This window comes from Prionailurus viverrinus, chromosome A3 (assembly GCF_022837055.1).
Source record: "Prionailurus viverrinus isolate Anna chromosome A3, UM_Priviv_1.0, whole genome shotgun sequence".
Lineage (NCBI taxonomy): Eukaryota > Metazoa > Chordata > Mammalia > Carnivora > Felidae > Prionailurus > Prionailurus viverrinus.
In genome coordinates this window covers 21074710-21093837 of record NC_062563.1, presented here as the reverse complement: position 1 = coordinate 21093837, position 19128 = coordinate 21074710, and the positions used below count along the sequence as shown (strand labels likewise).

Genomic DNA, 19128 nt, shown 5'->3' with positions numbered 1-19128 from the left:
AAGGAAATCCATTTGTCCCAGCGTGACATCCAGTTGTGCATGAAAAGATTTGTTGAGAAGATTATCGGTTCCTCGTTAAATCGCGGTGTCACTCTTGTTGAAAATTAATTGGTCGTAGGTGGAAGGGTTTATATTTGGACTCTCAGTTTTATCCCATTGTCTGCATATCTATCCTCATACCCATACTTCACTGCCTCGATTACTGTAGCTGTGTTTTGAAATCAGGAAGCGTGAGTCCTCTACGTTATTCCAAGTGCACCGGAACTTTTGGCATCAGATACGGTGAAAGGTGTGAATGAACAATACAACATGGGAATTTGGGCCCATCCTCAAGGCTTCATGTCAGGAACTTAGGCTCCAAGTTCAATACCTGCCTTAGATGGATTCCCGCCCTCTGAGCCGACAGCTCTTCTCGACAAATCAACGGAAACATTCTGTGGAGAACAATGATCCCCTTGGGTTATTTTAAACATCGCTTTATGTCTTCTCCCCCACCTGCTCTGCTCTCTAATTGCTCCTTCTGAAACAGTGTCATTCACCACTGGATTATTAATGAACTAAGAGGGAGCAGGGGGGTGGGGTGTGAATGAGGGAGGGGGCTTTCAGAGGACTTGAGGGGCCCCAGGGCCTGGAACAAGCCCAGCCCTGAGTTTTTCACCTTCCCCAAGGAAGGTTACTGAGTTGCCTTAGCAAACAGGAAATCCCTAAACTCAGGTTCTACCCGCCACCGCAAAAGGACATTGCTAGTGTGATGGCCAAGAGGAATTCTTCCTTCAAACTGGATTGCTGGGACGTGAAAAACTGTGCATCACCCCCAAACTCCCCAAACTTAAACTTTGTCTGCACCATCACTGACTGGCCCTGGGCTGCCTGGGGCTCTAAGCTGAGGCGGAGAAAGCTCAGGAAACAAGGCCCTTTGTGGACAAGAGAATTCTATTGTTCTAAAGCCAGTGTTCAGGGAGTGTGGATTCCAGAGAATGTTTTGGTATGGGTTTTTTCCCTTTGTTAACTTTCTCTTCTCTTCCTGGGGGGTGAGGTGGGGAGTAGGGCCCTCTCAACAGCCACGTAAAAATAGTTAGATCCTGTAAAGAAAAAAAAAAAGAAAAAAAAAAGATGGTGTTCAGAGTGCTGAGGCCTTCAGCCCCGGAAAGAGGCTCGAATTCGATGATCGAAACCTCCTCGGTGTGTTTTGCTTTTCGTTTTTTCATTGTTACCACTAGATCTCCGGAGGGCAGCCCCTTTCTGGAGGCTGCACACCTCAGACAGTGACGGACGTCAGCGGAGGTACGACCACTTCCTTCCTCCTTCGCTTAGCCTCCTTTCTTTACACAAAGAGGAAATGATGAGAGTCCGTGTCGCAGGCCACAACCCCCAAGCTCCCACCGATCTCTCCTCACCCCCCACCCCCGCCCCGTCTGGGGAACCTGCCCCCACAAACCTGTCCCCAGGGCAAGGCCTAGTTGGGCTTCTTGAGGTCCCGGAAAGGCTTCAGACTCAGGCTGCGCAGGCCTTCGAGGTAGGAGACCTGGGTTTCTGGCACTGGTACTGATTCTGTATGACCTCGGGCAGGTTACTGCTCCCCTCTGGGCTTCATGATGCCCTTCCACGAAATGGGAGCAGGAATGCAGTCCTGGGCTTCCCCCTTTCCGCGTTTGGTGATGGTGAGGAGAGGGCGTGGAAAGGGGGGAAGACTGTAAGGACCACTGTTCCGAAGCCTGGCAACGTCCATGGCCCTCGACTTCCGCTGCTCAGCGGAGGGGCCCGCACCCCCAGGGTGCCGGGACCCTTCTGCGAGCTCCCAGGGCGGCGGGAGGAGCGGGGTGAGCGTGCCCACCCACTTCCCCGGAGCTCAGGCCCCGCCTAGGGGGAGGAGCCGAGGGGCGGCGCGGAGGCTGGCGGCCGGGCTCAGCCAGCTTCTGTCGCCGCACGGGCAGCTGCGGCTCGGGGACCGACTGACAGAGCCAGGGCCGGAGCCGCTCGGGGCCGGGCTAGGGAGAGCGGGTGAGTTCCCCGGCGACGCCGCCCCTCCCTGGCTGGAGCCGGCGGGGATGAGGATCGCGGCGGGGAGGTGGTCCCAGCCGCGGAAGGTCTGGTTGGGGGTGTGTGGGGCGCGTGGGCCAAGGGCCGGCGGCTGGAGGTAATTGGGGGAGGGGGCGCTGGAACGGCGGGTGCGGGGAGCGCAGGCCGGGGAGTCGGGCTAGGGTGGGGGCGTTCTACGGGTCTGGCGCGCCTACGACGAGGCTGGGGTAGGGGGCGCATCGGCAGGCTGTTGGCCGGGGCCACCCGGGCCCGCTCTTGGGGCAGCCTGTGGGATTTCGGCTGCTTCTGCAGGGGGTGGCAGTGCCGCGAAGCGGGAGCCACAACCAGCATCAAACGGCCGGGGCGCCCAGCCTCGGGGCCCGCCGTGGGGGCGCCGCCCCCTCGCGTGGCGGCGCCAGATCCCCGCAGGGAGCGCTTCTGCCCGGGCGGGAAAGGTCCCCAGGGCGGGCGCCCCCGCGTGCGGACCCGCCCCGCCGCTGGCTCCAGCTGACAGCGCCCGCCGGCCCCGGGAGACCCCGCGCGCTCCTTCCCCGCGGGAGGTGCTCCCGGCCTCTCCAAAGGGCCGCCGTGCGCGGGCTGCCGGGTCCCCGCGCCAGGAGCGCGCCTCTCCTCCCGAGTCCCGCGCCCCGACTCCGGCCCGAGGAGCGCCCCCGAGAGCCTGGGATGGGCAGAACCCGTGCAACCCGCCCCAAAGAGGTCGCGCGGAGGGGTCTGCCCAAGGTCACCCGGAGCGCCCAGGCTGAGCTGCCCAGACGGCCCGAGTGGAACGCAGGGAGGGGGAGGCGCCCGCTGCCAGCCTCCTTTCCCTGATGCAGACTCCCTCCCTCCCTCCTCCTCCCCCAGTCTGGACCCGGCTCCTCGGGAGCCGCTGCTGATGCAGCTCCCAGCCCCGAGCGGATGATTGAGCCGAGGCGAGCTTTGAATCCGGTGTTCCCGGGAGGGCCGCGCTCAAAGCCTGGGACCCGGGACTCCCGGGCACTCGGGAGCGGGGAGAGAGGTGGCTGCATAAGCGCTTCTCAGAACCGAAAGCCGAGCTGCTTGCGCGCCCATGTGATTGGATTCCACATAATGGGCCCCTGTTCTCGCTGTCAGAAGCGCTCACCAGCTCCCCGCGGCCGCGGGCACCAGGTGCCGCCTCTGAATCGCCCTCTGTGGAGGACCCAGGGCCCCGAGGTACCAGGCTCCCTTTCCCGCAGGGCTGTCTCTGGAAGGGGCCTGTCATTAGCCGCCTGAGCCCACGGGGTACTTTCCTGAGTGCCCTGCCATTTCCTGCGGCTGGTGAAACAGCGAGGGGGAAAACCCTCCATCTGGGAGGCTTCCCCCTAGGTTGGTAATAAAGCTTCTTAGCTCAGCCAGTGACTGGCGCTGGGCTGGAAGGCAAGGCACTTGGTCTCCAGGAGCCTCAGTTGCCTCTAAGACAATGGGGCTAATACTCAGGCTGTGGGCAGGGGTGGCGAGGGGACCCACGTGAAGTGCTTGGTGCAGTGGAGCCGGTTGGGAGGAATGCTCTTAGGTAAATACTGGCGCCCTTCCTAGTGGTTTTGAGTGGGGTGTGTCTCTTTTAGGCAGGAGCAGCCCGTGGAGTCCTGGAGGGTGGTTCTGCAGGGGCCGGGGGAGTTTCCACATCTTCCCCCAGCTTGGTCACAAAGCTCCAGCCTGCAGGCGGCTTGTGGGCCCTGGTGAGCGAGTCCTTTCAGCTCGCCGCCTGCTCACAGAGCCATCCCACGCAGATTTCCCCGGCCCCTTCTCTCCCCCCTGCCAGCAAGATGCTGGAGACAAGATGTCACCCAGGCCACTCTGGACGTTCGACTTTGAACCCTCTGGTCAACTGGAGCGTACCCAACAGTGTCGCCCACCCTGCAACCTTCCTGACCCGTTTCCTGGTCCCAGCCTCTGCAGTGGCTCCTTCGGGAAGACCAGTTGACCCTCCCTGTCCCTCTGTCAACCTCCTCCCACTGGGACATTCACCTGCACATTCTCTGGTTGGCGTGCGGAGGCTCCTTGCCTCCTGGAAGGACACGCGGGCGAGGCCAACGTATGCTCAGACTTCATTCTGGTCACTGGTGCTGGAGGGAAGGTTAAATCCTAATCTAGCCGCTAAGTCTGTTTGGGAGCCTGAGGGACAGGGGGAAGGGGATGCTGACACAGGAAGGTGGGATTTTCCCCAAGGCCAGAACCTTTCGGCTGAGCCCATTTGGACTCATTGGAAACTAGGGCCTCAGTTTCTTTTCAAAACCAGTCCCATCCCCAGAGGGACCTTTCTCTGGCCAACAGAGGTTGCAGCTAGCCTGGTTTTGCAGCTGGCGGAAGGCACATTCCTGGATTCCCGTGCCGTACTTGGACCCTCAAGAACCCCACCCAACCTCGCTGCCTTCCCCCAACTAGCTGCCCCAGCCTGTACCCTGCCTGCACCTCGGACTTGAACCATTTGGCGTATAGTGGGTCCCACAGGGCATTCTGCCAGCAGAGATCAGGACGACTCTTCTTTAGCCCGAGCACATCTTAGAGGCTGGGCTCAGGGAGGGCTTGGACCAGCCTGCCTCCTGCAGAAAGCTACAAAGTTTGCAGACCACGAGCACCAGGCAGGTTTAGTTCAAATGATAGCTCGATACTTAAAAGCTGTGTGATGACAGGTAAATTACTGCTCTCTCTGAGTCCTGGTTTTCTCATCTGTAACATGGGAGCAAATAGTACTGCCTACTTCGTGGGGTTGTGAGCATTCTGTGAGATAATAATGCACAGAAAGTGCTTAGTGCAGCACCTGGTGTGGGCAGGAATGCAGGAAATGATTATCGTCACCATCACCACCATTTCCTCCTCTGCCTTGGGCTGTCAAAGGTCCCACCGCCTCCAGTCTGGGGGAGTCAGACCTCTTCTGCCTCTAGCTCTCAGGACAGGGAAAGCCTCTTGGCTGGGGAGGCCTGACTCCTGGGAACTGGAGTCCAGCATGGGCCTGTCCCCAGGAAGTCTGTGAGTTAGCCTCTCACATCTGGCTGCCATTTTCCAGGATTTGTGGGTTCATTCGATAGATGTTTACTCCATTGTAGACCTTGTGCTTAGCGAGGGATTTCAAGATGAATCAAGCAGCAATCAGGGCTCCCCTCTGCGGGGGAGACGCAGGCCTGGAAACAGATAGCGAGGACACCGTGGATTAACAGCTTCACTGGTGAGAAGGGGAGGGGAGAGCCGAGCGGCGGGTGGACAGGTGGCCGGGGCTAACCAACCCAGGTTTCCCTCCTGAAGCTGCCACCTTGCTGCTGGCTGGTGATGGACAGATGCCTGGGTAAGAAACTCAGCGCAGGGCCTTTTAGATATTAATCAGAGCTTTGCACATGTTAGTTGCTATTATTACTAGTCTGTGATGACCGATGACAGGTGGGCAAGCTGCTGTGGGAGCGCGTCGCGGGTCTTCGGAGACAGTTTTCCAGGTGGCGGGTACTAGAGGGGCGGGCAGGCTGAGCAGAGGGAGCGGCTTGCGCAACAGCACAGGGGCTTGAAAGCGCTTGGTGTCTCTGGGAGCAGTGGGCAGAGGCCGCGGCTGGAGTGCCATCACCATAGGGCGTGACGGACGCTGGGGCGGCAGGCGAGGCCAGGGAGGTGGGCAGAGGCCATCCTTCCGAGGGGTCCCAAATGATTAAACACTCGCTGACCCGAAGCAGGCACCCTGCGGCCTGTGGAGGGCTGTCCGGTTGCACACCCAAGAAAGTCTAGGATTAACTTCTGCACGGGAGGGAGGGCTGGCCCCGGGCTCATCGGCCAGTATGTTAGCTGTCCCTTCCTCTTCCTTCTACTAGGAAAGCACGGAGATCCCCTCCTTCTTCCCGAGATGCTTTTACTACTTCTTCATCTGTTTCTCTCTTCCTGGGACTCAGTAGCTCATTTGAAGGAAGGGGATGTACGTGGAGGAAGTGCCGTGATCTGGCTCCTTGTTGATTATAACATCGTACCAGGGGCCGGTACGCTTCCTGGAGGCTGGTCACTGTCCAAGGTCTTTGCTTTGCATTGCCATGGAATGCTCATACTGACTTGAAGTGGATGCATTTATCCCTGTTGTACAGAAGGGGACACTGAGGCACCAAGGGTGAGGCGATTTGCTAAGGGGCCTGGGGCTCCTAAGTGGCGGGAACTCATGTCGGGGGTCTCCAAAGCTTCCACGTGCTGTCCTGTACCACTTCACTCATGCTCCTTGTAAATCGCTAAATGTTTCACTCATGCAGAACGTCTGGTTTCTTCCCCTGTGTACCCTTGGATGCTGGGCAGTAGGCACTTTGGGGATGGGTCACGGTGGGGGGTGCTCTGGCTTCCTGGACACTGCTCCCTTCTCTCCCTGCCTTGATTTTTGGGGAGGCCCCGTGGGCAGGCATTTGGCAAAGGGGAGGAGGTGTTCTTGGATGTCTCGGAATTCAGGGCCGCATCCCTTGGCCCGTAGGGTCCCACGAATGTGCCTTGAGGCAGGCAGTTTGTAACCTCATTGATGTGGCAGGTGGTGGTTGAGTTCTACCGGGACCCCCTAGGAAGGAATGAGTCTTTTAGGAGGGCTAGTCAGCACGTCGCGTGACCTTACCTGTTTTCAGAAGGCAAAGGCTCAAATTTCCTTTTCCGTAGGAGGTGGAGTTTAGGGCTGGGGTTCAAATCCAGGTTCTGCCTTCCACTGGCTTTGGGGCCTTGGGCAATTTCTTCGCTTCCTTGAGCCTCAATTTCTCCACCTGGAAATACAGATCATATATACTATATACATAATATGTATAATTCGGAGTTGTAATAAAGACTTGTAATCATACAAAGAAAACCTGGCTTCCACGTCGTAGATAACGTCGGTATAATATCCACAACATTGACCTGTGTGGTACTTATCGTAGTTGTGATCATATGGTTATTTGTGGTCATTACTTTTTGAGTCTGTCTTACTCGCTAGACCAGTGGTTCTCAGCCGGTAACCGTTCGGCCCCCAGGAGTCCTTTGGGAATGTCTGGAGACATTTTTGGTTGTCACAACTGGGGAGGTGCGGGGTGGGGGGGGTGCTACTGGCGTCTAGCGGGTACAGGCCAGGGATGCTGCTGAATTTCTTACATCACACAGGACAGCCTTTCATAGCAAAGAGTCACCCAAATGTCAACAGTGCCGAGGCTGAGAAAAGTTGCACTGGGCTATGAGCCTCATAAGGTCAGTGACTGTGTCTAATTCATTCAGCTCTGTGTCCCCGGTTGCCCAGCATGGAGCCCGGTACATGGGAGACAATCAATATGCATTAAAAGGATGAATGAGGACTTGGAAGGCCTTGTGTCCCCTGGAGTCCCAGAGGTTTGGCTTGTAGGACATTTTGAATGGGCAGGAGAGATTTAGATGAAACTGAATGATAAATGGCCAGTTGGTGATGCAGGCCAAGGAAATTCAGACCAAGCTATTTTCCTTCGCCAGCAGGTGCTGGGGGGCCCAACTGATCTGAACCATTGCTGCAGTGACCAGTGCATTTTGGTCACGTGCCCGTAGGACTCACCTTTATCTGGACGAGCCGGCCGGGGCAGGCGAACTAGGTGCCGACAAGGAACGCCCTGTCAGCGGGGCCCTTGGGATTTGCCAAGCTGGGCCACAGCTGCTGTTGCCTTCCTGTTTTTTCCCTTTCTGGTGGAATGAAGGAAACCCACTGAATGGCTATTTTTCCACTGACATTTACAGCAATGTGATAGGCTTTGGATTAATGAGGTCAAGCTCCAGTGTGAAATCTGCCCGATAACTTGAAGCTGGGCCAACAGGAAGACACGGCTTGTTTTCTTTGGGCTATTTGATGTCTTTGGATGGCTTTGGCCAGGGAAGCAGGGGTCACAACTCCGTACAAAAGAAGGGAATGTTTTTACGCCCCAGAATTCTAGAGGCTGGAGTTGTTGTCTCTTTTTCAGTTCATTGGGAAGGCTGATTTTAAATTTTTTAAAATGTTTTTATTTATTTTTGAGACAGAGAGAGACAGAGCATGAGCAGGGGAGGGGCAGAGAGAGAGGGAGACACAGAATCCGAAGCAGGCTCCAGGCTCTGAGCTGTCAGCACAGAGCCTGATGCGGGGCCCGAACTCACTGACCGTGAGATCATGACCCGAGCTGAAGTCGGACGCTTAACCGACTGAGCCACCCAGGCACACCGGGAAGGCTTATTTTAATGCCGACTTAGAAATAAGTAACTCATTTGAGCAGAGGTTCACTGTGAGCCCTAGGCTGGCTGCCGAGCATGGATCTGGGCTATGCAAAGCTGTTTTTCTGGGGCTCTCTGGGAGTCCAAAGGAAAAGATCGGCCCCAGAGGGTGCTTGGACAGGTTAGAGGTGCGCACGAGTTAGAACTTATTCTGATGGGGGACGCCTTCTTGGACAATGTGCCTCAAACTTGCTCACGAGTCATCTGGGGGTTCCTGTAAAACGCACAACCTAATTTAGTAGGTCTGGGTCCTGAGTGTCTGCATTTCTCACAGGTTCCCAAGGGGGAGCCATTCTGCTGGTTTGCCAGCTGTACTTCGAGTGGCAAGGGTCTGGGGAAGCCCACGTCTCCAGGGGAAGGGTCTCTGGTGTCACTCGCGCAAACACAGCAGCATTCAGCTCGTCACTCCTGTTGGCCCAGCCATCTGCTCTGCCGGCTGGCTTGCAGGGGCACCTGTTTCTTGCTCCCCCTTCTCCGTGTGTCCAGGCCTGGGACCAAACATGAAAACGAGGCCGCTTGCTCCCAAGGGCAGGAACAGGTGGGGACGTCTGGTGCTTCCAGAGATGTGTGTCCAGGGACATGCCGTTCCCGCGTCACTGATCACCTGGGGCTTGTTGAACATACACATCCTCAGGCCCTGCTTAGCCCAACCCGCCTGTATCAGAACTGGCCCGGCCCTGGGAATCTGTGTTTGTAAAAAGTGGGCCAGGAGATTCTGATCCACAGCCAGGCCGGCAGAGGGGAAGCCGGGAGGAAAGATGTGGAAGTGAATCGCGCAGCAGGCGTGATATGTGAGGTTGTGGACTTGTGCACTGCCCGATGGCACAGGGAGGGGGCAGAAACCTCGCCGGCCCCACTTGCTAAGCTCTGCACCCTGCAGGGTTGCATCTGCCTGGAAGGAAGGACACCTTTTTCTTAATCGTAATAATAATCGTCAACATCTGGTACGTATCACGAGGCAAGCACTGTTTATTTAACCCCTTTAGTCTCATCCTCGCAAACTGTAGAGGGGGCATTACGGCGACCTTGATTTTACTGCTGAGGAAAGCGAGGCACAGAGAGGTGCAATGACTTACGTCAGGTCACATGGCCATTAAGTGCGGGAGTCAGGATTTGAATACAGGACGTCTGGCTTCAATGTGCTGGCTTCAACGAAGCTAACGTTTGCTCGATAAACTCTATCCGCATAAATCATTATGTTCTCTGGCTTTTCTCTGGGCAAAAATGCCGTTGCGCTTCGGGGCTGTCCCGACTCCGAGGAAGTGCCTTTTTCTATTTCTTTCCCAGGTAGGGGAAAGGCTAGCGGTGGCCTTGGCCGTCCCTGGAGTCAGGGACATCAGCATCCGTCACGTCTGCCCTGGGAGCATCCCTTCAGAACAGAGGGGATAGGTGTGCAGAGTCCTGGGTCATTTACGTCCCTGGGGCCTGAGCTCACCCAGATGACTTATTTACGTCTATTACTTACTTAGGCATCCCTAGCCTTTACTTCTTGGCACTGGTCAGAGGCCCCATGTACCTTCCAGCTTGGTGAGTTCTCAGAATTTCTTGGCTCCCAGACTGATTCAGAGTCTCAATCAAAACTGGCTTTATTTTCTGTCATCCAAGAGCAACTAAAGGCACACATTCCCATATTTATTTCCTTCAGGGCTCTTGGCCCTTCTCGGTGTCTGTCCCTGTTTCCAGGTTCCTTTCTGGAACTCTGTAGACATCATTGGCGCCCCATGAACTGGACAGAGAGCCAATGTTGCTTTACAGACGTTGCCTATTGCTGTATAAAGAAATAGGGAAGATTTTCTCCAAAATTTCATTAGTTATCTTTTTTTTTTTTTAATGTTTTTATTTGTTTTTGAGACAGAGAGAGACAGAGCATGAGCAGGGGAGGAGCAGAGAGAGAGGGAGACACAGAATCCGAAGCAGGCTCCAGGCTCCGAGCTGTCAGCACAGAGCCCGATGCGGGGCTCGAACTCACGGACCACGAGATCATGACCTGAGCCGAAGTCGGACGCTTCACCGACTGACTGAGCCACCCAGGCGCCCCAGTTATCTTCTTTTACATATAAAGCCAAGCTTTCGTTTTCTTATTGCGGCATTTGATCCTGTTTAGTTATAAAAAGAATCCAAAATCATTGTTAACATCCGAATAGTACAGAAATGTGGAAAACAGAAAGTGAAATGTCCCCACCCATCATCTCCAGCCCCTCATTTCTTTTCCCCAGAAGAAATCCCTGGATGTTTTTGAAACTTTCCATAAATGTCTTATATACATATGTACAAACCCCTATTCATTTATGTGTCTGTCCTTTTCTCTTAACACACCTCTGCAGCATGCTTCTGAAACTCCCCCTTTCAGCTCATTTATCTTAGCACATGTCAACCTACCTCTGTCGCTAGGGCTATGTGGTACTCCAGGAATAAGCATTTATCGTAATGGACTTTCTAGTTCCTTGTGACAGTGAAGGTTGTTTCCAGTTTTTCTCCTACTAGAGCTGTGAAGTCACAGCATCCTTGCCGGTGCAGCATATCTCTTTGTACCCTGGCGCGATGTGATCCCTGTGGAAATTTCCCCGCAGTTTGAACTATGCTGGGCATCATCAAACTCTCCTCCCAAGAGGCCAGACCACTTTCTATCCCCTCAGCCGTGTGTGCAGATGCCTCTTCCCCACCCTCTTCCCGCAACTATGGTTTTGCCAGTCCAATAGGAATAAACTGGAACGAATGTTTCAGGGGCCACGTTAATTCTGGTTTTATAACCTTTTAGACTCTGCCTACATAAGCATTGTTAAATATTCAAGAACTACATTTTACCTGGCCTTAAGCTTGGGATTAGCGATCTAAAATTAAACGAAGCCAGTTTCTGCCCTCAGGTTGATCCCTGTCTTCTGGGGGAAGCAGACACGTGGAAAGATAAAAACCGAGCAGTGTGGTCCAAGCGTGCCAGAGGGATGCGTAAACGAAGCTAACGTTTGCTCGATAAACTCTATCCGCATGAACATCACAGACGAACTTGTAAAATACAAGTTCATTGTCCTGAGGGAAAAAGGGGTACTTGAAATCCTCAGAAGAAAATGACTTGGTTAGAAGCAGAAAAATCCTCCAGCTTACCCCCAGTGGGGGCAGCAGAAGAGGCAGGCAGCTAGGAAGGGGGGGAGATAGGAAATTTTCAGAGAGTCGTTTTGGTGGTTTCCGGGTTTGCTCATGGAAACCCATCAGTCCGGAGGAGGTGGTGCAGACTCCCCACGGAGTCTGTAGCACTCATTACTGATCACTCATGCCCCGGTAAACGAAACGTGCACATTAGTCCAGAAAGAGTGAGAGCAAAGGAGCAGAAAGCTGGATCCGAATACCCACGACCCTGGCCCTCGCAGAGGCTGGCCGTGGGTGGCAGGAATGGGCGGTTTCCCCAGGGGTTAGGAGGAGGCGAACTCCGGATGGTACCTGCCGTGGGGCAGATGCACAGAAAGGGTATTCAGTGAATGAGAGGACATCAGAGATGCCTCTGTTTTGTAAGCGGGCCTCCTACTTGAAAGGAACAGGACCATTTAGAAAGGGGTATGATCACCTAGTCTGCCCACCTGTGGGGAGCCAGGCCATAGCTGTACATTTGCTTTGGGCCACGGTCCCGATGTCTCTTCATTCACTTGGGATGGTTTAACTACGACACAAGGTGGGGAGCAGTTGAGAATATCTGAAACCACGCTGTGGGGATGAACATAAGCATCACTTTACAGCAAATCACCTAAGCGGGGGCACACAGAGCCCATGAAGCTAGGGGCAATCTTATCCCACCCTTCTGTGGCAGGGGCCCCGGGAGGGGTGTCCTGGGTCGACTCCTCAGTGTTCCCCCATTCCCCCCACCAGCCAGATCTATTTTGTCTGGTTTGATTCTCCAGCGCTGGTTCCAAACCAGGATAACTCCTTGTGACGCATGGATGGAATAATCTCTGAATTTTCAGCCTCTCGGTCTCCTGACTTCCTGTCCACTGTCCTCCCATGGAACACCTACCGCGTGCTGGGGTGGCTGTGTGGTGGGACATAAAGGGGAATGATATGTATCCCTTGTCTTTGGAGGGCATCTCGTCCAAGGGAAGAGGCAGATCTGAAACTAACAATTACTACAGAGGGTTGAGCGCCACAGGGGAGATGTGGTCACGTGCCTTGGAACTGGAGAGGAGGAGAATGAAACCCATTTGGCCCAGGGCAGATAAAGAACAATCCAGAGGGAAGAAAAGGAGCATTGAGACAATACTGTGTAAAGGAGACAAAGCGGGTGTTGAGCTTGGTGCCTGGAAAGCACTTCAGGGATGATGGATATGATCCCAGTGCTTGTAGCCGCTCTCAGAGAATGGGGAGTCTGCCAGGTGGAGGGACAGAAGGGTGATGCCACCCTGTGGAACAGAATGAAGGAAGGTGAGGAGGGGGGGTGTGGTGTAGTGAAAACTGTGCGGGCCGTGGAGCGGAGAAACCCGAGTCTGTGTTCAGATCCTAGTTCTGCCCCTTTCGAAGTGTGGCTCGGGCCATTCAAGAGTAGCCTCCATTTCCCAATTTGTCCGTTGGGGACAATCGTGTCTGTCTTTCAAGGCTGGCTGTGTGGATTGCAGTGAATCCGTGTGCGGCAGAGTCTCGAGAAGCAGAGTCTCGGCCCCTGGGGGCTACCATTGCTGAGGCATGAGGCCATCGGTGTGGTTCTGGTAGCTGGAAAATTAAGCGTTAGCAGGTTGCGGCTGGGGAGGGAGGTTGGGCTGGCCCGAGATAAATCTAAAATGCCCGGGCCAGACACCAGATGGGCTGTGAGACTGAGGCGTCTACCCAGGACTCTGGAAGCCATGGGGAGCCATGAAATGCTTCCTTACGAGGGAAGCGCTGTGGCATCGGACTTGGTTTCAGAATGACCACTCTGCCAGTGGTGTCTGTGGTGGGCCGGAGGTAAGGGAACCACTTTGGGAGATGCTGCCTTCCCCGATCCTGTCTTGGCAACCCACAGCTCACATTAGCCTGGTGAAAGTTCTGGTGAGTTCTGCAGTCAGGCACTTCCTGGAGAGACAGTCTAGAGTAGCGGTTCAGAGCATGGGCTTTGGTGTCAAGGCCAATGTGGATGTGGATCCTAGCCCTGTTGCTTTCCTGGCTGTGTAAACTTGGCAATCTCTTAACCCCCCTGAGCTGTGGTCAACCCTTCTATAAAAGGAGGGCTCACAGTACCTTCCTCATAGACTTGTTGTGATGATTACTTTTTTTTTTTAAGTAGGCTCCATGCCCAGCGTGGGGCTTGAACTCACTATATCAAGACCTGAGCTGAGACCAAGAGCCAGAAGCTCAACCCACGGAACCACCTGGGCACCCCTTGTTGTGCTAACTGAATGTGACAGTGGGGACGAAGCAAGAAAGCTAGCTCTAGGAGTTCACTAAGTGCCCAATAAAAGCTGATCATCAGAATTTTTAAAATCACATCTTTGACCATGAAACCCCGTTCCCCACGTGACACCTATTAACCATCTCTGGAGCTGCTGGTGTTACGACAGAAAACATCTTGCTTTAGACTTTTCTGGAGAAGCAGCAGCACTGTTTGCTCCAAGAAGTAGTAAGGAGGGTTGCCAAGTTCTAACACAGTGGTTCTTGGATGTACATTAGCCCAACTGGGGAGCTTTTCAAAATGTCAATGCCTGGCCGAGACCAATTAAACCAGAATCTCTCGAGGTGGGACCCACACACATCGGTATTTTTTTTTTTTTTTTTTAGTTTTAATGATTTATTTGAAGATTTTTTTTTTCAACGTTTATTTATTTTTGGGACAGAGAGAGACAGAGCATGAACAGGGGAGGGGCAGAGAGAGAGGGAGACACAGAATCGGAAACAGGCTCCAGGCTCTGAGCCATCAGCCCAGAGCCCAACGCGGGGCTCGAACTCACGGACCGCGAGATCGTGACCTGAGCTGAAGTCGGACGCTTAACCGACTGCGCCACCCAGGCGCCCCTTTAATGATTTATTAAGGTAAAACAAATATAGGAAAGTACACAACCCTGAAGTGAATGAATCGTTCACTGGCTGCCGATGCCCAGATCCTGCTCAAAAACCAGAATGTTACCAGTATTCCTGCAGCCCCTTTTAGGCCCCTTTCCAGAAGCTCCTCCACCCCAAAACCACTATGCCGATCAATTGCCTGCTGCTGAATTTCACCTAAATGGAATCGTATAGCGTGCACCGTTGTGTGTGTTTGGCTTATTTTGGTTAACGCCGTGAGAATCTTCCATACTGACGGGTGTAATTGCGGATTGCCCCCTCTCCTCACTCTACAATGGTTCCTAGGGTGACTGAGCCATTCTTCTCTAGACTACCGAGGGTGGGCATTTTGGATAGTTTACATACCTTAGGACAATCACAAGCCGCGCTATTGACATTCTTATACGTGCCTTTTGGGGAACGTATGCAGAAATTTCTGTTTGGGTATACTTCTAGGAATGAAACTGCTAGATTAAAACTGCCGAGCAGTTTTTAAAAGTGGTGGTACCAATTTATATCCCCAGTGTATAAGAATTCTTGCCAAGAGCTGCTATTTTCTGTCTTAAAAATTTTTTTGGCCGTGCTCGTGGATGTATAGCAGTCTTGCTCTGCGGTCTTAACATAAGTTCCTAGCACCTCCAGGTGATTCCAACGTGTAGCCGAGTTTGAGAACTTCTTTCCTAACAGGTTTTGAAAAAGCAGGGAGCGCCTGGGAGGCCCAGTTGGTTAAACGTCTGACTCTTGGTTTCAGCTCAGGTGATCATGATCTCACGGTTCGTGAGTTTGGGCCCCACATTGGGCTCCACAATGACAGTGCAGAGCCTGCTTGGGATTCTTTCCCTCCCTCTCTCTCTCTCTGCCCTTTGCCCGCTCACATGCTCTCTCTCTGTCTCTCTGTCTCTCAAAATAAACAGAGAAAAAGGAAAAAACCTCTTAACACAACAGGATGAAGAAGGGCCTCCCCGTCAGCTCCCTCTGATGTCTGTACGTAGAGTTTTTTACGGACCCACTGAGTGTAATCAGCCACTGGGCCATGCTTTTGCTGTGGAAGGAGACTGCGGAGGTCTGACAGCCTGCCCCTCATTCCTGTGTGTGCTTTTTGTCGGGCACATGGTGCCGTCAGGAATGATCTGGAAGCTGGAAAGAGGCCACAGTGGGACTTTACTCTCTTTTCCTACTTGAAGACCTGAAAGAGAAGGAAAAAGGAGCTGAGAAGGGGCTAGTGGTCTAAACAGATGTTGTCAGATGACCGATCTGGTCTTTGGGACCAGGGTTTAAGATTCTGTGTTGTGTTTTTGCCCCTCAAAGCTTGCCCAATACCTGGCACTTGGAAGGTACTCAAAAAAGGGTCACTGCACTCAGTATGAGAGAGAACTTCGTGATCGTCCTTAGTGGAAAGCACGAGTCAGGATGCCGAGGAAGGCGTTGGTGGGGCTTTAGCTGATCTCATGAAGAGTTTGGGTTTTCTTCTTTGCTGTGTTGATAGTTTCTATTTGCTCATGTCCTTTTACACCCTCGAGCAAAGTTACAGGTAGCTGCTTTAAATCCTTATCTGTTGACTTCCAACATCTGAGGCATCTTGGGGTAGATCTCTGTTGATTGCCTTTCCTCTTGACTTTGGGCCACATTTTCCTGTTTGTTTTTAATTTTTTTTTCTAGTAATTTTGGATGACATTCTGAACCATTGTGAGTGAGACTTGAAGAGACCGTTGATTTTATTATGTTCCCCAGAACGGTAATGATTTCCTTCGTTTGTTTTATCAGGCAGTTAACTTGACCAAACTCAAACTCTGAACTCAGTTTCCCCTGTGTGGACAACAGCTGGAATCTTTTGTCCTGTTCCTTTGGTCTTAGCTGAGCTGCTTGGAACCTCCCCCCATACGTGCGTCATTCAGAGAAACCTGGGTGGAATTTATAGTCAGAATTCGGGGCTACTGTCCTGTGGCTATTTTCTGAGACCTGTCTCCTCACTTTCCAGGTGTAGTTACTTGAATTCTGCCCTCTAATTGCTCAGACAATAAGAGCAAAGGTCTCCATCCACGTTGTAGCCACCATGAACGTTAACTGGGTTCTGTCCTTGGGGAAAACCCTATGAAAACACGGAAGTCACCATTTCCTTCTTTCGGATGTTGATTCCCCTCTATTTTCTGTATGCTTGTAATTGAACAAACCGAGTGCCTTCTGATAGATGTGTGTGTGTGTGTGTGTGTGTGTGTGCGCGCGCGCGCGCGTGTGTGGTTTATAATAATTATATGTGAGAGGCTACTCTGCCATTACCTAAAGCAGAACCTTTCTGATCAACAGTTTGGTTCATTCAGGGACTCTCAGAGCCCCCTTATTTTACTGCCTAGCACATGGCAATAAATACTTATTAATTTATTGAGTATATGCATGAGGTCTTAAGTTAAAAAACAAAAAATGAAAGTGAATCACGGGAGAAAAACCGCCAGAAGAAAATCCTGAAACCAGCTCCCCCCGGGTGACACCAGGTATAAGATGGGGAGGGTTTTCGGTAATTTGCTGGGGGCAATGTCAAGTGCAGGGTTGTGATTAGGGCCCCAGACGTCTGAGGATAGACCGAAGTGGCTCACGAAGCGAACCTGTGTTTTCATCGCGAGGAGACAGATTCAGCTGTGACAGTAACATCACTTTCAGGGCATCGCGTCTGTGGCTCACTGAGAACTGACCGTGTTCGGTGGAAATACAGCTGGTCAGAGGGGAAGCAGAGGTCTGCCTGGAGTGCTGCACGCTCCAGAGGAGCCAAGGGGAGAGAATCAGAGGGGAGGCTGGCTGGCGATCAAAGAGCAGAGGAAGGAAAGTAATGAAAGGCAGTCCAATGCGGCTTGTTCCTCGCCGCGTGCTGACCTGGGAGGTCACAGACCCAGGACAGAGGGACTTCAAAGGCTACCTAATGCACAGAAGTGTCATTTAGTGAAACCCCGGGCATCTGGAAACTTCCTGGCTAACTCTACTGAATTTCATCTCGTGGAGAGGAGAGGAGAGGGGAGGAGAGGGGAGGAGAGGAGACAGGACAGTTGCTGGTGGGAATCTGGCCCAGGAGCTGTTGGGGGAAGTAAAAATGAGAAAGTGCTCACCAAGAAAGGGAAGGCTGGGCCCACAGGGGTTTAGGAAGGCAGTTTTATGAAACTTAGGGTGAGTTTACAGTTGACCCTTGAACAGCACAGGTTTGAACTGCATGGGTCTACATAGCCGTGGATTTTTTTTCGATACAGTACAGTCCCAGAAGTGTATTTTCTCCTATGAATTTCTTTCTTTTTTTTTTTTAACCTTTATTCATTTTTGAGAGAGAGAGAGGGAGAGAGAGAGAGAGAGAGAGAGAGAGAGCATGAGCAGGGGAGGGACAGAGAGAGAGGGAGACACAGAATCTGAAGCAGGCTCCAGGCTCTGAGCTGTCAGCACAGAGCCCGACGTGGGGCTTGAACTCACAAACCGAGGGACCATGACCTGAGCCAAAGTCGGACGCCTAACCAACTGAGCCATTCAGGTGCCCCTCTTATGAGTTTCTTAATAACATTTTCTTCTCTCTAGCTTCCTTTATTGCAAGGATACGGAATATAGTACATATAACATACAAAGATGCATTAATCCATTGTTTATGTTATATTATGTTAACAGTAAGGCTTCTGGTCGACAGTGGGCTATTATTTTTTCTTTTCAAGCAGGGGAGATATTAAAATTACCTAACCATCATGGCACAGGCATAGACCAGTCAGAAGAGAGGCTAGCCACCAACAACCAGAATATCAGCCCTCCTTCCAAGTTCCTTACCTCTGAGTCTCAGTCTTCCGGTCTTTGAAATGGGAACAATACCTCCACTGCAGGGTTGGTGCAGTGGTTCCAAGGGCCATTACATGGAGAGAGCCTGATATGTGGGGAGTGCACTGTGGACAGACGCTGCCCTTGTCACTTTCCATTGTTTATCCCTGGGTTAATTTCTTCTACACATCTTATAGCTTCTCTGATGTGATACCTTAGTTTCATTAAGTCATTACATTTTACTTTCTACTGACTTCACTAAATATTTGTTTTAGTACAAACTCAGCTGTTCGTTTTCTTAGTCAAAGCGTCCTCCTGTCTCCTTGATCACTAACACTGTGGATTCTCTGAAATCTTGCATTTCATGAGGAAGGTCTTTTAAAGTTTATTTATTTATTTTTGAGAGAGAGGGGGAGAAGGGAGAGAGAGAGAGTGCGTGGGTGGAACAGAGAGAGAGAGGGAGACACAGAATCCCAAGCAGGCCTCATATTGTCAGTGCAGAGCTCGATGCAGGGCTCGAACTTTTGAACTGTGAGATCATGGCCTGAACTGAAATCAAGAGTCAGAAGCTTAACCAAGTGAGCCACCCAGGGGCCCCATGAGGAAGGTCTTTTAAGGCAGTTCAGGTTCTTGTAGGGTTTTCCCTAGTTCCTTCCTCCTCTTCTTCCTCTGCTTCTCCTCCTCTTCTTCTTCTCCCTTTATGTACATAGACTTTGGAATTAAGCAGACCTGGGTTCACATCCCAGCTCGACCACTTATTGGTTGCATGGTCAAGGTGGCCACTCTCCGCCTTGACCTTCCCTCCTCTTTCTTCCTTCCTCCATTGTGGGACTTTCTCTCTCTCTCTCTCTCTCTCTTTTGCTGTCCTCACTTCCTCGGCATCTTCTCTAAACCTCAGTGAACAAACAATATGAAAAACTCCTTAAAATTTCCATCTCTGCTACTTCCAATTGGCCGAGAACATCCCTGGCCCAAAGGGGAGGAGAGAGCTTGCTAGTTTCTGAAGTGGAACAAGAGGTCTTGTTAGGAAGCAGACCACAGTCCCCTTCTTCCTTTATGTTGGCAGTGGTGTTGGACCCGCGATGTTTGGAACGGACGAGAAAGTGATCCCGGGCTTGTAGTAGTGACTCTGCC

General features: G+C 52.5%; 1 protein-coding gene across 2 annotated transcripts in view; it reads left to right on the top strand.

Annotated features, from left to right (window-relative positions):
* The first annotated feature begins 1473 nt into the window (after positions 1-1473).
* PPP1R16B (protein phosphatase 1 regulatory subunit 16B) overlaps positions 1474-19128 on the top strand; it is a 100839-nt gene continuing 83184 nt past the window's right edge. Inside the window, exon 1 of one of the 2 annotated variants that reach the window (XM_047853027.1) lies at positions 1474-1516. The gene's annotated coding sequence lies outside the window, so the exon portion shown is untranslated. Of the gene's footprint in view, positions 1517-1885; positions 2002-19128 lie in introns of those variants that run through there. The other variant, XM_047853026.1, reaches the window with a different exon arrangement.